At 48.3% G+C, this 15547-nt stretch overlaps 1 pseudogene; it reads right to left on the bottom strand.

Annotated features, from left to right (window-relative positions):
* Positions 1-5142: 5142 nt before the first annotated feature.
* LOC103643307 (zinc finger CCCH domain-containing protein 43-like) lies at positions 5143-12681 on the bottom strand (annotated as a pseudogene).
* Between the last annotated feature and the right edge of the window lie 2866 nt (positions 12682-15547).

Raw genomic sequence — 15547 nt, 5'->3', positions numbered from 1 at the left:
AGTTTTAGAGGTAACTGCCGAGCGACTGAGGACGACGTCGGAGTTTTAGAGGTAACGCCGAGTGACTTGAAGATGACGTCGGAGTTTTAGAGATAACTGTCGAACGACTAAAGACGACGTCGGCGTGTTAGAGGTAACTGCCGAGCGACTGAACACGATGTCGGAGTTTTAGAGGTAACTGCCGAGCGACTGAGGACGACGTCGGAGTTTTAGAGGTAACGCCGAGTGACTTGAAGACGACGTCGGAGTTTTAGAGATAACTGTCGAACGACTGAAGACGACGTCGGCGTGTTAGAGGTAACTGTCAAGCGACTGAACACGACGTCGGCGTGTTAGAGATAACTGCCGAGCGACTGAAGACGACGTCGGCGTGTTAGAGGTAACTGCCGAGCGACTGAGGGTAACATCGGCGTTTTAGAGATAACGGTCGAGTTAGAACGGGCTGTGCCGGCCATGTTGAGGGTAATAGCCGAGTGATGATGTGGAAGTGACCGCCGGGTGACAACGTGGCGCGCTGGTGTTTTGAAAGTAACTGTCGGGTGCTGACTGGGCGCTTTTAGAAACGGTATCTGACTCGGGAATATCCCATAAGTACTGCGCTTTTAGCCGCCTCTGCTTTCCGTGCCCTAGTTCTTGCTTTCCTGCCTCCAAATCCTCTCTGCAATTTGGCTCCCGCTCTGTTCGCTAGTAGAGTTGAGATGGCGCCCAAGAGGAAGGCCTCGAGTTCATCCGCCGCGGTGATTCCCCCAATCGACCCCAACAGTCAGTTGCCTTTCGCAGGTAACCACATGTCTATTGTCTCCGAGCCCGACCTTCTCCACCTCGTGTCCATCGGGGTCCTTCCCCCGAGGGAGCTCTGTTCTTGGCGGGTTTGTCATGGGGTCACTGTCCCGACAGATGATACCCATGAATCCGTAATTTACGTTCCTTTTCTTCACCGCGGTCTCGGTCTTCCCATTTCTCCCTTTTTCCGCGGCCTCCTTGATTTCTATCGCCTTAACCTGACCCATCTGAATCCCAATTCCATTCTGCAAATTTCCATTTACATTCATTTGTGCGAAGCTTTTCTTGGCGTGCTGCCACATTTTGGATTGTGGAAGTACTTGTATCACTGTCGCCCTGGGATGGCCGGGGGGCAGCATCAGCTGGTTGGGGGTGCTAGTTTAGAGATGCGTCGCGGGAGGAAGACTGAATATCTTGAAATCCCTCTCAAAGACAATATCAAGGGATGGCGCTTGGAGTGGTTTATTGTTGAGAACCATGGAAATTCTCTCCCCCTAGGTCGGGAAGACAGCCGGATGTTCGTACTCCAAGTTGGACCGAATCCCCCACTGATCAGGAGGTAGCTGAGGCAGGTGCTTTGCTAGCTGAAGTTGGGCTGTTGAAGGAGAGGGGTCTGACTGCTGAGGCTGTGGGTGCTGATTTTGTTTTTAAGAATATTCAGCCGTTGAAAGACAGGGCATACCCGGCTTATCTGTACCGAGGCCTAGCTGACTCAACTCGGGTTACCAACAGAAAAATTCCCTCTGTAGACTTGGTGAACCGACTTGAGATGATTCTTAGAGGGAAGGTGTCAAATGCTGGTGCCCCAGTGGCATACTCAGCCTGGACTTTGCCTCCTCCCAAGGCCTTCACTCTTTTTGTGTCGAATCCACCTGTCACTGATGGCAGTTTGGGCCTTAGAGTGCGACCCTCTGCTGAAGAAGTTAGCGTCTTGGTTGCCTCGCTCGGGGAAATTCCTGATGATGAACGACATGTCCATTTTGAGGTGCCTTTGGATCCTAGTGACGCAGAAATAAGTGCTATGCTTGATTTGCTGGCTGAAGACTCTTCTGATGCTGCTCCTGCTGGGACATTGGTGGTGGCGCCTCTCCCAGAAACTGGTACAACCTTGGATATCCAGAAGCCTGTCAGTACTCGCCCGAGACGCCCTTGCCGAGCCAATCAACTTGATCCTTCCGCAGATGAGCAGAAAAAGAAAAAGAGACGCCTCCGGCGAGTATCTAGTTTGGATCGGGACGTTGGTACTTCGGTTCCTGCTGCTGAAGAAGTGCTTGTGCCTGAATTTACTGACGCTGGCCCCGATGGGTGTGCTCCATCTGTTGCTGATCTCAATGGGGGTGCTCCATCTGTTGCTGATTCTAATGTGGGTGTTGTCTGTGTTGCTGGTGAAGACGACGGGGAGGAAGAGGACGAGGTCCCTCTGACTCGAAAGAACAGTCGGCAGTACGTCGCCAGTGGTGAAAGTAGTGGAGTTCCTTCTCCTGCTTTGTCTGCTCTCATTGGTCTGCAAGAATTGTCCCTTGCGAATTTTGATCAGACTCTTGAGGATATGGTTCCAGAGGATCTGTTATCAGAGCCAGCAGATGATGGTGTGATGGAGGTTTGTGCTGATGTGCTCGATGCTGGGTTGAGGTCATCCCGTGCCTCATCGACCTTAGAACGCGGTCTTGAGGGTCAGGAGACTGACTTGGATCATCTTGGTCCCATGGAAGTAACTGAGGGTCCATCAGCCTTAGAGGCGTCTACTACAGAGAACTTGGTCCTCAAGGACGGTGTTGACACTTGCCCAGCCCCCGAGGATGTTGCCGGGGGTGACTCGGCTCGGGGGGGAAGCGCAAGCCACTGCCCAGCCCCCGAGGGTACTGCCGGAGATGATCCGGCTCAAGTGGGCAGCGCAAACCGTGACCCAGCCCCCGAGGGTGTCCGAGTGGGGTTTCCCTCTTGTACTTCCATGGACGTTCATGCGGGATCGCCTCCGCACTCCGGCTGTATGGTGGTAGCCCAAGCTTTGGACCAGGGAGTCGCTTTAGAGGGCAGCGTCCCCGCTGACCAAGTTTTGGGCTCTGTTGATGGCACTGAGTTGGTTCCTGCTGGTTCGTTGCAAGCTGCTTCGAGTGGCGACCTTACGCCCGGTCATCAATTGATCTCTCATGATTTGGGAGTCCCTTCGTTCTTTTCCAACCTCCAGGTACTGTGATATATTTTAGCTTGATTTTTACACCGCATGAACTGCTATCATTACACTCATCTGTTCTCCTTATCAGGCTTTGGTGGACGGGATGGCTAGCCAGCTGAGGTTGCAGGGTGCTTCTGTTCCAGAAGGAGCTTTGTCTCTTGCACGTTGGAATCCAGTGTTACTTCAGTATCGTGTCTCTGACTTGGAGGCGACCAACGCTGGTTAGTGCTTTTTTGCTTCTCTTTGTCTTCATTATTGAACTACCTTACATTCTGACCCCTTTTGTTTGATTGTCTCCTGCTAGATATGACTCGGCAGATTTCCACTCTTGAAGAAAAACATTATCGAGATCAGGCTGAACTGGTCCAGCGGTGCTCTGATTTTGAAGAAAAGTATTCTCAAAGCCAGACTGAACTAGCTCAGGTCTCTGCTGCCCTAGATGACGCCAATGCACTGAGCTCTTCCCTTCGCACTCAGCTTGATTCTGAAAAGGTGACTTATGGAACTGTGCCTCGCATTACTGTGTTCCTATTGCTTGCTTGATATTTGAAGGAGTTGATTTTTGTTTGCAGGAAGAAAAACGTACCCTTGCTGCTTCTCGCGACAATCTTGACAGACTGTATCGCGACTCTAGCAACTCGTTGACCATCCTGGAGAGGAGTCATCGCTTCACCATGGAGGAGTTAGACAACCATCGCTGTAAGCTGCAGGAGTCCACAGATGAGGTGATCCGGCTCAAGCAATTGATATCGGCGAAGGATGCTACTATCAAAGAACTCCGTGCTTCCAAGAAATCCATCGCCCAAGAGCTAGAAACCGCTCAGTTGGCTGCCAAGGTTGCTGAAGAAACTTCCATTACTCTGAGAGCCCAGTGCGACAGAGCCATGGATAAGGCCATTCGGGCGGGGCGAATCTTGATGAGGAGACCTGGCGTGGTTGTTCCTGAAGATATAAGGGCTGATGTGAATGCTGCTCCTGATTCCTCAAGTCGCCCTTCCTCGTCGGTTGCTCTTGAGAAAGATATCGCGAAATAGAGAAATATTTTGCGTGCTTTGAGCGCGCGGTTAGCATGGTCAGACATTTGTTAGAGGACACCAGTTTAGCACTTGAATGATATTGTTATTCTCCTATTGTTTCAGAATTCGATCAGTACGTAAACTTGCAGTAGTAAAATGATGTGTAATGGTTTTGAAACTTGTTTGCGGGATATAGAAGTCATCCCTATATGAGTAATCGTAAGCGCGTCAGATCGCCTTAAGTTGCCGCTGACTTAAATCGGTTGCTTCTGTTAATAGGGCATAGTGGTCACCCCGAGTTACGTAAGCGCGAGCATGTTGCATCGGCTTAAGTCGCTGCTGACTTTAGCCGATTGCTCTGTTAGCAGGGCATAGTGGTCACCCCGAGTTAAGTAAGCGCGAGCATGTTGCACCGGCTTAAGTCGTTGCCGACTTAAGCCGATTGCTCCGTTAGCAGGGCATAGTGGTCACCCCGAGTTAAGTAAGCGCGAGTATGTTGCACCGGCTTAAGTCGTTGCCGACTTAAGCTGATTGCTTCGTTAGCAGGGCATAGTGGTCACCCCGAGTTAAGTAAGCGCGAGCATGTTGCACCGGCTTAAGTCGTTGCCGACTTAAGTCGATTGCTCCGTTAGCAGTGCATAGTGGTCACCCCGAGTTAAGTAAGCGCGAGCATGTTGCACCGGCTTAAGTCGTTGCCGACTTAAGTCGATTGCTCCGTTAGCAGGGCATAGTGGTCACACTGAGTTAAGTAAGCGCGAGCATGTTGCACCGGCTTAAGTCGTTGCTGACTTAAGCCGATTGCTCCGTTAGCAGGGCATAGTGGTCACCCTGAGTTAAGTAAGAATGCAAGTCGACCATGAACAAACTGAGTATTCTTGAAACCTTTTTTATTGATGACATATTTCCCACTTTACAGAGTACATTATTGTCCCGATAGCTTTTGAAATACAGCTAGGGATAAAACTTCCTGAGGTGTTCTATATTCCAGGAGTTCCCAATTTCTGTACCGTCCATCTGAGTGAGGCGATATGATCCTGGCCGAGTGACTTCTGCTACTATGAAGGGTCCTTCCCATAAGGGCGATAACTTGTGTCGTCCCTCCCCCGTTAGAATTCGGCGGAGGACGAGATCTCCTACTGAGAAGGATCGTTATCGCACGACCTTGTCGTGATAGCGTCTTAGAGTCTGCTGGTATCGTGCTGATTGGATTACTGCATTCAGTCGTTCTTCCTCGAGTACATCAATGTCCTCCATCCTAGTGGCTTCGACTTCTGCTATGCTTTCGAAGATCAGCTTTGGTGCCCCGAACTTGAGGTCGGCGGGTAACACTGCTTCTGACCCATAGACCATGAAGAAAGGAGTGTTTCCATGCAGAGCTCGGCTAGGCTGGGTTCTTAGGCTCCAAACGACGTAGGGCAATTCCCTTATCCATTTTCCTGTGAACTTTTCATTTTTATCGAACACCTTTTTCCTGAGTGCCTCCAATATCATCCTATTAGCTCGTTCAACCTGCCCGTTGGCTCTCGGGTGTGCTACAGAAGCATACTTGATCTGAATGCTTTTTGCTCGCAGAAATCGAAGAATTCTGAACTTGTGAAGTTGGATCCTAGGTCAGTTATGATGTTGTTTGGTATCCCGAATCTGAATATTATGTCTTGTATGAACTCCACGGCCTTAGTTGAGGTTAAAGAAGCAATGGGTTTGAACTCTATCCATTTAGTGAATTTGTCGATTGCTACCAGTACGTGAGTGTATCCTCCTTGAGCTTTCTTGAAAGGTCCAATCATATCCAGTCCCCAGCATGCGAAGGGCCAAGTCACTGGTATGGTCTGCAGTTGCTGTGCTGGTAGATGTTGTTGCTTTGACAAGTACTGGCAAGCTTCGCACCTCTGAACTAACTCGGCTGCGTCATTCTTCACTGTTGGCCAATAGAATCCTGACCTGAAGACCTTCCCGACTAGTGTCTTGGATGCTGCGTGTATTCCACATTGCCCAGCATGGACCTCATCCAGAAGTCGCTTCCCGGTAGATGAGAGAATGCACTCCATGAAGACGCCCGATACACCCCTTCTGTATAATGTCTCCCCAATGAGTGTGTAGTGAGCCGACTGTCTGGCGATACGCTCGGCTGCATTTTTGTCATCTGGTTCCTCTTCATTCTTTATATACCTGATGATTGGCCTTCTCCAGTCATCAGAGTCTGACTCTGGTTGATTCACGATATTACACTCTTCTGCTTGATCCATTGAGATGCTTGGCTGTAGTATTTCTTGCACAAAGACTCCAGGTGGGACCTGAGTTCGACTGGATCCTAGCTTGGACAATACATCGGCCGCCGTGTTCCGATCTCTTTCTACATGATGAAATTCCAGACCTTCAAATTTATCCTCTAGTATTCGGACGGCAGTGCAGTACTTTCCCATTGAATCGCTTGAACAATCCCATTCTTTGTTTATCTGGCTTATGACTACCAGAGAGTCTCCGTACACCATCAGTCTCTTAATGCCCAATGATATGGTGATGTTCAATCCATGGATCAGAGCTTCATACTCGGTCGCGTTGTTGGAGGCTGGAAACAGCAGCTGGAGGGCATATTTGAGGTGCTCGCCCCCAGGTACGGTGAAGAGAATTCCTGCTCCTGCTCCCTGTAGCTTCAGCGAGCCATCAAAATACATTCACCATACTTCTGCAGTCTCTGGGTTATCTGGTACTTGTTGTTCAGTCCACTCTGATACGAAGTCAACCAATGCTTGAGTTTTGATGGCAGTGCGAGGTCGAAATTCGATGTCATGAGATCCTAGTTCGCAGGCCCACTTGGCTATTCGGCCAATGGCTTCCTTGTTGTGAAGAATATCCCCTATTGGAAAACCAGTGACTACTATGACTTTGTGGTCGTAAAAGTAGTGACGTAGCTTGCGGGCAGTTAGAAGTACTGCATATAATAGCTTCTGAACTTGAGGATACTTTTTCTTCGAGGGACCCAGAACTTCACTGATGAAGTAAACAGGATGTTGCACTGGGTAAGCATGTCCTTCTTCTGCTCGCTCGACTACCAACGTCGTGCTTACCACGTGAGTCGTGCAAGAGATATACAACAGCAGATCTTCAGCTGGTTGAGTTGACGTGGCTCGCCGTGGCGGCTTTAGTACTGGTGGTGTTGTCAAGAATTTTTTCAGTGCATCTAGAGCTTCCTGTGCTTCTGAGGTCAACTGAAACTTATCCACTTTCTTGAGTAGCTTGTAAAATGGTAAACCTTTTTCTCCCAGCCTGGATATAAATCTGCTCAGAGCTGCCATACATCCAGTAAGTCGCTGAACCTTCTTTTGCGATCGTGGTGCTTCCATTTTCATGATAGCTTCAATCTTATCCGGATTAGCCTCAATTCCCCGGTGGCTGACAATAAATCCGAGTAACTTTCCTACTGGTACCCCAAAAACACATTTTTCGGGATTAAGCTTCCATCGGTACCGCCGTAGACTGTTGAAAACCAGCTGTAAGTCTTCAATGAAGTTTTCCGAGTTCTTCGTTTTGATTACCACATCATCTACGTATGCTTCCACACACTTGCCCCAGTGATCGGCTAAGCATGTTTGAATGGCTCTCTGATAAGTTGCTCCAGCGTTTTTGAGGCCAAACGACATGGAGGTGTAACAGAAAGCACCAAACGGAGTGATGAACGCTGTTTTTCCTCGTCTTCCCTCGCCAGGCTAATCTGATGGTATCCGGAATAGCAATCCAGGAAAGATAGCACAGAACATCCAGCGGTGGAGTCTACCACCTGATCTATCCTTGGGAGCCCGAAGGGATCCTTTGGACAATGTTTGTTGAGATCAGTATAGTCGACGCACATGCGCCAATCCACTTTATTCTTTTTGAGTACAAGAACAGGGTTGGCTAACCACTCGGGGTGTAACACCTCTCTAATAAATCCAGCCGCGACCAAGCGAGCTAGCTCGGCGCGAATGGCCTCTCTCTTGTCGGGCGTGAAACGACGTAGTTTTTGCCGGATCGGCCTTGCCTGGGGATAGACCTTCAGTTTATGCTCGACCAGTTCTCTTGGGACTCCCGGCATATCCGCAGGTTGCCATGCGAATACGTCTCGGTTATCTTGCAGAAACTGGACGAGCGCGTCTTCCTATTTGTCGTCCAGGCTGGAGCTGATGACGGCAGTCTTGCGCTCATCAGCGAACCCCAGGTTGATCCTTTTAGTTTTTTCAGTCGGCCGCATAGAGGTTGTGGCCTGAGCTTCATTCGTCGGTGCTGCAAGGTCCTCCTCAGGCTTAGAGTTCGCCTGTGTTGAAGAGGTCGTCGACGGCTTGGTGGTGAGGGCCGCTTGGATGGCTACTCGGAAACACTTTGCGGCGCCTTGGAAGTCAGCGCGCACAGTTATGATTCCTTGTGGTCCTGGCATCTTCAGTATCATGTACGTGTAATGCGGAATGGCCATGAATTTTGCCAATCCCGGCCTCCCGATGATGGCGTTGTACCCGCAGTCGAAGTTCGCCACTTCGAACCTCAGGAACTCGGTTCTGTAGTTATCCGGAGTTCCGAAGGTGACGGGCATGTAGATGTGGCCCAGCGGGTATTCTCCTTCAGTCGGCACGATGCCGAAGAAAGGAGTGTCGGACTCGTGGAGCTCTTTTAGGTGAACTCCCAAGCCTTGGAGTGTCCGGGGGAAGGTGACGTTGATGCTGCTCCCCCCGTCCACTAACACCTTCTTCACCCTGCTCTCTCGGATCACCAGATCGACGAGGAGCGGGTATTTGTCTGGATGGTCGAAGTTGAGCCATTGATCCGCCCGAGTGAAAGTGATCGGGTGCTCCGACCACCGGTATGGGGCGGGAGGACCGGTGGTCGCCACCAATATCTGGCGATCGTTGAGCTTTTGTTGTCTTCTATTCTCCTGCGATCCGTGCCCGCCGAAGATGACGTTGACCTCCCTGTCAACGCGCGGGAAAGCTCCTCCTCCTCCCTCCTCCTGCTGCTGGGGTTGTCGTGGTTCTTCTGGCCCTCCCCTCGGCGGAGGAGGAGGTAGAGGTTGGAAGGGTCGGTCGTGCCCGACGGAGTGCTTGAAGTCCCGACAGTTCCGAAGAGTGTGGCGCATGTCCTTGTGGTACGGGCACTGAGCGTCGAGGATGTCGTCCAGCGTGCGCTCGCCTCCGCGAGGTCCTCCCCGGGCGCGAGAGGCTGGTGGTCCGGCAGCGTGTACTTCTTCGCGAGGTCTCTTCTCCCAGCGTTTGTCGGGTTGCTGGTTCGCGTCGCGTCGTGGTGCTGCCGGTGCGGGCTTCGCTCCTCCAATGAGGTCCTAGGCTCGATCGTCGGCGGTGATGTAGAGGTCGGCTTCCCGGAACAGCTCCTCGGAGGTAGTCGGCGCCTTCTGCAATATGGCTCGGACGAAGGTCGAGTCATTGGATCCTCTGTAGAAGTCCTCGATCACGGCCGCCTCCGTGACCTCAGGGATACGATTTCTCATGGTCTGGAACCTTTTGAGGTATGACCGGAGAGTTTCGTCCCCCCGACGCTTGATGGATTTGAGGTCCCACGGTCGCGCCGGTTTGTCGGAGAGGGACTGAAAATTGGCGGTGAAGCGTCGACTGAAATTGCCCCAGTCGTCGATGCAGTGTCGGGGTAGATGTCGCAGCCATTGCAACGCGTCTTGCCCGAGGACAATGGGTAAGTACGCGGTCATCACGTCCTCGGACGCCCCGACGGCCCGAGCAGCGGTGGTGTAGACGGCTAGCCAACCCCCTGGATCCTGCTTAAGTTCATATTTATCGACATTGGATACCTTGAAGTTAGGGGGCCATTGGATGTCCCTAAGGCGTAGAGTAAGAGCAGACACTCCACACGTGTCCTCCTGTCGTCGGGGATGATGTCTGTCCCGGGGAGGGGAGTAGTTGTTGTGGTTCCTCGACCGTCCCCGGGTAGTACCGCTAGTTGAGGCCGTTGCCGACTCAGTCCTGGTGGCCTGACTCCGAGCCGGATGCCATGATCCCTGTCGTACTCCTCCCGGCGGCGGATCTCGTTCTCATGCCGTCGTTCACGCGAAGCATTGATGGAGCTTCGCGCGTCCCGACGGCTATTGATAGCGTGTCGTAGATCGTTCGGCGGGTGAGCAAGCGGTAGAAGATGGTTGGCCGCCTGAGTGAACAGTCGTCGATAGCCCTCGGCGTCAGGAGTCCGAGGGAGTCCATCAGCTATCCGAGCTAGTACTCCTCCGACTTCACTCGGCGTGTTCATGGCTCGGGCGAAGTCGGGATTCAGGTTGCGCCCGAAGAGTGGATTCTCCCGGCGTTGCCTTGCATCTTGCTCGGCTTGTTCCTGAGCCCGGCGGCGATCACGTCGTCGGGAGTTCCTTCGTTCTCTGAAGACGCGTTCCTCCGGAGTTTCTCCTATCTCTGAGACCTCGTCTCGCGAAACAGGTTGCTCCGGATCCCGTTCTCCGGCCTCGTGGTGTCGCCGAATGTTTCGGCGCCGGTTTCTCCGTCGGCGGGATTCCCTCTGAGGTGGTTCTTCTCCGGGCGCGGTCGGCTCGTCGTCGGAGACGGGGGGCGACTCTACTCTCCTGATGAAGAGGATGTCGGGGTAGAATGGTACGGCGGTCGTGAGGATCTTTTTTCCGTTCTCCTTTGAGGGCGGAGGAACGGAAAGAACAACTTGCTTTCTCCCGGCCTCTTTCTTCCTCGCGACCTGTGTCCATTCTTTCGTCGGGGAAGTAGACAGTGGAGTTCTCCGGGTCAGAGGGCCCTCAGCCCCTGACTTTCTGAAGGCGATCTTTCTTCAGAGAGCTGGAGGTTGCGCTTCTCCGGTATTTTCAAAGTTTGTTGGAGGAGACTTCTTTTTCGGCGGATCTGCAATGCGGTGTAGAGTTCCCTCTTCATCTGCTATGGACGAGATTGTTCCAAAGCAGAATACGGATCCGGGACAGAGAGTGATCTTGTTGTGGAAGGTGACGGCCATTGAGCTAGCTTGGATCGTCGACACACCCCCTACCTGGCGCGCCAGCTGTCGGTGTTTTGGGTCCGACCGCACACCCGGGGTTGCCCCTCTAGGTGTTTTAGGAGTAGGACGGTGTCGCCGACTGTAGCAAAATGGTTCGTGCCAGATGCACGAGGGACAATGGACAATGTTTACAGGTTCGGGCCGCTTAGAGATGTGTAACACCCTACGTCCTGGTGAGTATGCTTTGTGTAATGGGTTACAAGGTAGCTCTCTAAAGCGAGAACGTGGGGAGTTGAGGTGGATGGCTGAGTGATGGGATCGATCGTTCTGAAGGGGTGCCCCCTAGGCCTTATATATTCGACCGTGGGGCGATACACGTGGATATGATAACAATGTGCACCTAAAAGATAGTGAACTGTTTGAGTCTATCTTCCTATGATTCTGCCGACCTATCCTCGCCTGGTTCCGCTGCATGGGACTCCAGCGCGGGAAAGTCAGATCTTCTGTCGTGGTCGCTTGCTCAACGATGTGGGGCCGTCCGGGTTTGCGCCAACCCGGCCTTATGTCGATCTGCTTCACTGGTCGTTCCTCCCCAGGCCCATGAAGGAGTGACCTCACGAGCTATTAGGCCCTTGGGCCTTTCGTGAGGTCTTTTATCCTCCCAGTGGACCCGGGGGATATCTGTCCCCCACAATGTTGATAACCAATGGTTAATTTGTGTTCTTGAGGACCTTCAAAAGACACATATGATGAAACAAAAAATAGCAACAAACAAAGAGTCTTTAAATGAAAGATACAAGTCATAACCATGACCACCTCTAATTGCCATATTTGGCTATATATTTCATTTAAGCCAGTTGAACCTAATATCAATATTAGGCAAGGTCATAACATCTCTCTTTGCTCCTTTTTGACAAATAATTTAGTAGCAATGAAATGTTCATTACTACCATAGTTAGCACCACAAGCAAGCATTTGTTCCATCACTTCGTCAATATCAAATTTGCCCGCTTTTTTTGCAGCAAATGAGCTAGCTGAAGTAGCCATAGATGCTACTGCTTCTTGTATGATAAGGGCAGTCCATGTTTTAGCCTTTTTTGCTTTTATCTTGAGTGAAACTACAAGGTCTCTTGCCATTTGCTGCATTGACCGGAGAAACTTCTTCACATTCATTTGTACTTCCATCTTCTTGTATACCTGCTCTTGTGTCTCAAAGTTCAATGCTCCTCTTGTGTACCCCTCTAGTCTACATTGATTGAAGCATTGGCCATATGAGGAGACCATGGTCCATACTAGTATTAGTGATGCTTCCAAAATATCATTCTAGTTCTTCTTTATTTTTAAGACCTTGTTTTCCGAACTTCCCACAACCAGGAATTTCGTGAAAAGCAATAAGTACACATGTTAGTAAAATAAGTAATGCGAAAAATAACACATAATCACATAAAGCTACACTTACAGCTTTAGCTTTCTTCCACCAGTCATCAACCATAACGATAGTGCCTTTTATTGGGCACCATCCAGTTCCAGTTTGCCTCATCATTAATTTCTTCCATGCTTTGAAATCTTCTTTCAATTTGTCCCACTTATTCTTGATTTGTGTTTTGTTTAACTCAACACCAAGCACTTTCATTCCTTTTTTCTACTTCGGCATACCCAACCGAATTCCAAGCAAGTGTTGGGACGAAACCCACTTGCAACTTATTCGTCAAATAATTTGCAAAGGATTTGTGTGTTCTCAGCATTCCAATCAATCTCAACCATCTATAACAGCTCACAACAATGTCTCAGACAATATGCAATTTTCTAGACATTATGCAATGTCTCATACGGCCTATGCAATTTCTTCATAACAAAAAAGAGAGCTCACCTTGGCGGTCTCTAGTCACAACGTCTTAGTTCTTCAGAGAATGGCGTTCGATCGTGAGCTCCATAGCAGGTGAGGACTGGAAATGACAAAGAAGGAATAAATACACTGGAATGTAGTATTACTCTATTCTACAAATATTACTTCAACAATTTAATACCACTGTTTTCTAAAAAAATATATAGCAGTCTACAGTACAAACAAATAGAACATTTGTCTTCCAATATACTAACACGTACTGACAGCAATTTTCAGCGGCAAGATCATTCAAGTTCTTCTTGTCAATAAAATAGATATAATATTATATTTAAGGGAAATTTGGATCATACCATTAAAAGATTACCACTTTGAATCCATACCATTACTATCTCACTTACATGTGGGTCCACATGAGTTAATGACATGTGGGGTCCATGGTATATATCTAAAGTTTGGATCTTTTAATGGTATAGATCCAATTGTTCCTATATTTAATGAATGACCAATCAATACAACTTGACGAGAGTGCTACTATAAAATGAATTTACCCGCAAATGTCATTAGTTATGAGATAACTTTTCGTTTCTATTCTATCACAACATCGTGTACCATCTCCGCTAACCCTGTCGCCGCTATGAACAGGGAGTCGGCAGCCAAGGACGAGCGCTGCACCCGCGTTGACTCAGTTCTCACCGCCCGTCCACCCATCGCCTGAGGTTGAGTGCTACATCATCCCCGCCGCAACTCCGCTACATCAGTCATCGTCCTCCGTCTGAGCTAGAAATTTTCAGTCCCCATTGCGACTCTATCTCCGTGGATCCGCACCAATTCGTAGGTGAAGATCGAGGTCGAGTTCCCCGTGAAACCGCACCTATCCCGTCTGTTCTATTGATGTCGTGAGGTAGTTGTGATGGTGCCGCGAGTTCAGTCTGCTGACGTCGCGAGGCAGCTCTGCTGATGCACAACCAACTATGCTGATGTCGCGAGGTAGGCTGGCTAGAGAATGAAGCCATTTGTGGGGACTCGGCTGGTAGGCCTGCAAATGGGATGGGTGTAAATGAGTATTTTAGGTGGGTTTAAGAAATGGTTTTGTTTTGGTGGGTTATGATGGGTTTTAATTATTAACGGGTTGGGTTGGGTGGGTTTATTTTATATTGCGGGTCAAAATAGTGGATACCCATGTGTATAAATGGATTTGTATAGGTATGGGTTTCCATGGGTATTCACCAATCAGACTACCACCTTAATCAGTACCATTTTATTTCAGGTTTAGAGAAGTCTTTGATTTCTTTAGTCACACACAGCACACTATACTATACCATTTTATCAGTACTATTTTTTTAAAAAATGTGACCAACTATAAAGTTGCATAACTTTTTGATATCTATAAATTCTATTTTAATAGTTTCTACATCCGAGACCGTTTACAAAATTTGAATTTTAAATTTGAAAACTTTACACGAATTTTTCAATGATAAGATGATTTCAAATAAAAAAGTTGACAATTACAAAGTTTCATAACATTTCAAGACATACAACTTTTATTTTGGTGGTTTTTCCATCCGAGGTAGTTTGAAAAATTTAAAATTCAAACATAGTTTTGCATGGCAAGATGATTTCAAACCAAAACATTGTCAACTACAAAGTTTCATAACTCTTAAATACCTACAACTTTCATGTTGGTGGTTTTTTCTTTCGATGTTGTTTTCAAAATTCAAATTTTACATTTTTTAAATTCAGGCATAGTTTTCGTTGACAATATGACTTCAAATGAAAAGTTGTCAACTAAAAACTTCTATAACTTTTCAAGATCTACAAAGTTTATTTTGGTTGTTTGATCATTTGTTCATCTCACATGATAGTTCTAACAATATGCACAAATTTTATACATATCTCTCGTAGTTCCATAAACTATGAGAGAGAGATAGGTTTTATGAACAAATTTATTTTTAGTCTATCATATGAAGAAATGTTCAAAATATAAAATGTACATCATGATGAGTTATACAAATTTGTAGTTGAAAACTTTTTCATTTGAATTAATTTGCTGCTTTAAAATATGTATGCAGTTGGCTTGATGTGAGACAATAAGCTAAACCCACGGGTTTTCCATGGGTTTCCACCCAATTACGGGTTGGTTTGGGATCAATAATGTTATTGGATGGGTTGGGTTTAACTTCCCTCTAGTATTTTTGGTTGGGTGTGGGATGGATATCAAAGTAATTAGATTTGGGTATGGGTGGGAGTGGATTGGATTTTTTGCCATTTGCAGGCCTATCGGCTGGGCAACTATGACGCCGTTTAGCACAGCTCCGGCTCCTTTAAAAATGACTAGGGCTCTGTCCTCTCTTCAAGAACAGCTCATTTGTAGGAGTCAGTGTTTTTTTAACAAATCGTTTGATAAAACGGCTCCTCTTGACACGAGAGAAACACGAGAGAAGGGGAGTGAGAAGAGGAGCCGCTAGGACCTAATTTTGACCTAATTTTTTTAGCTTCGGCTCTTCCCTATAAAAATGGCTTCGACTAAATGGCTTCGGCTCGTCGGTGCTCTTTGTTGGGAACTCTTTCAAGAGTCGGTTTGTGATAGAATAGAAACGAAAAGTTATATCATAACTAATGACATTTGCGGGTAAATAATTCAAAACTCCACATCTAGATTTGTTTTGACTGTTTTTGGAGCAAGAAAAGAGGTAATCTAGTTTTCTATACTACAGTTCCAAAAACTCTGCGGAGTTCTTTGCTCTAGAGTTGTAGTGTTTGGGTAGAAATTTTTTACTCCAACGT

Source organism: Zea mays, chromosome 1, assembly GCF_902167145.1.
Source record: "Zea mays cultivar B73 chromosome 1, Zm-B73-REFERENCE-NAM-5.0, whole genome shotgun sequence".
NCBI lineage: Eukaryota > Viridiplantae > Streptophyta > Magnoliopsida > Poales > Poaceae > Zea > Zea mays.
This window is presented reverse-complemented; position numbering and strand designations above follow the sequence as displayed.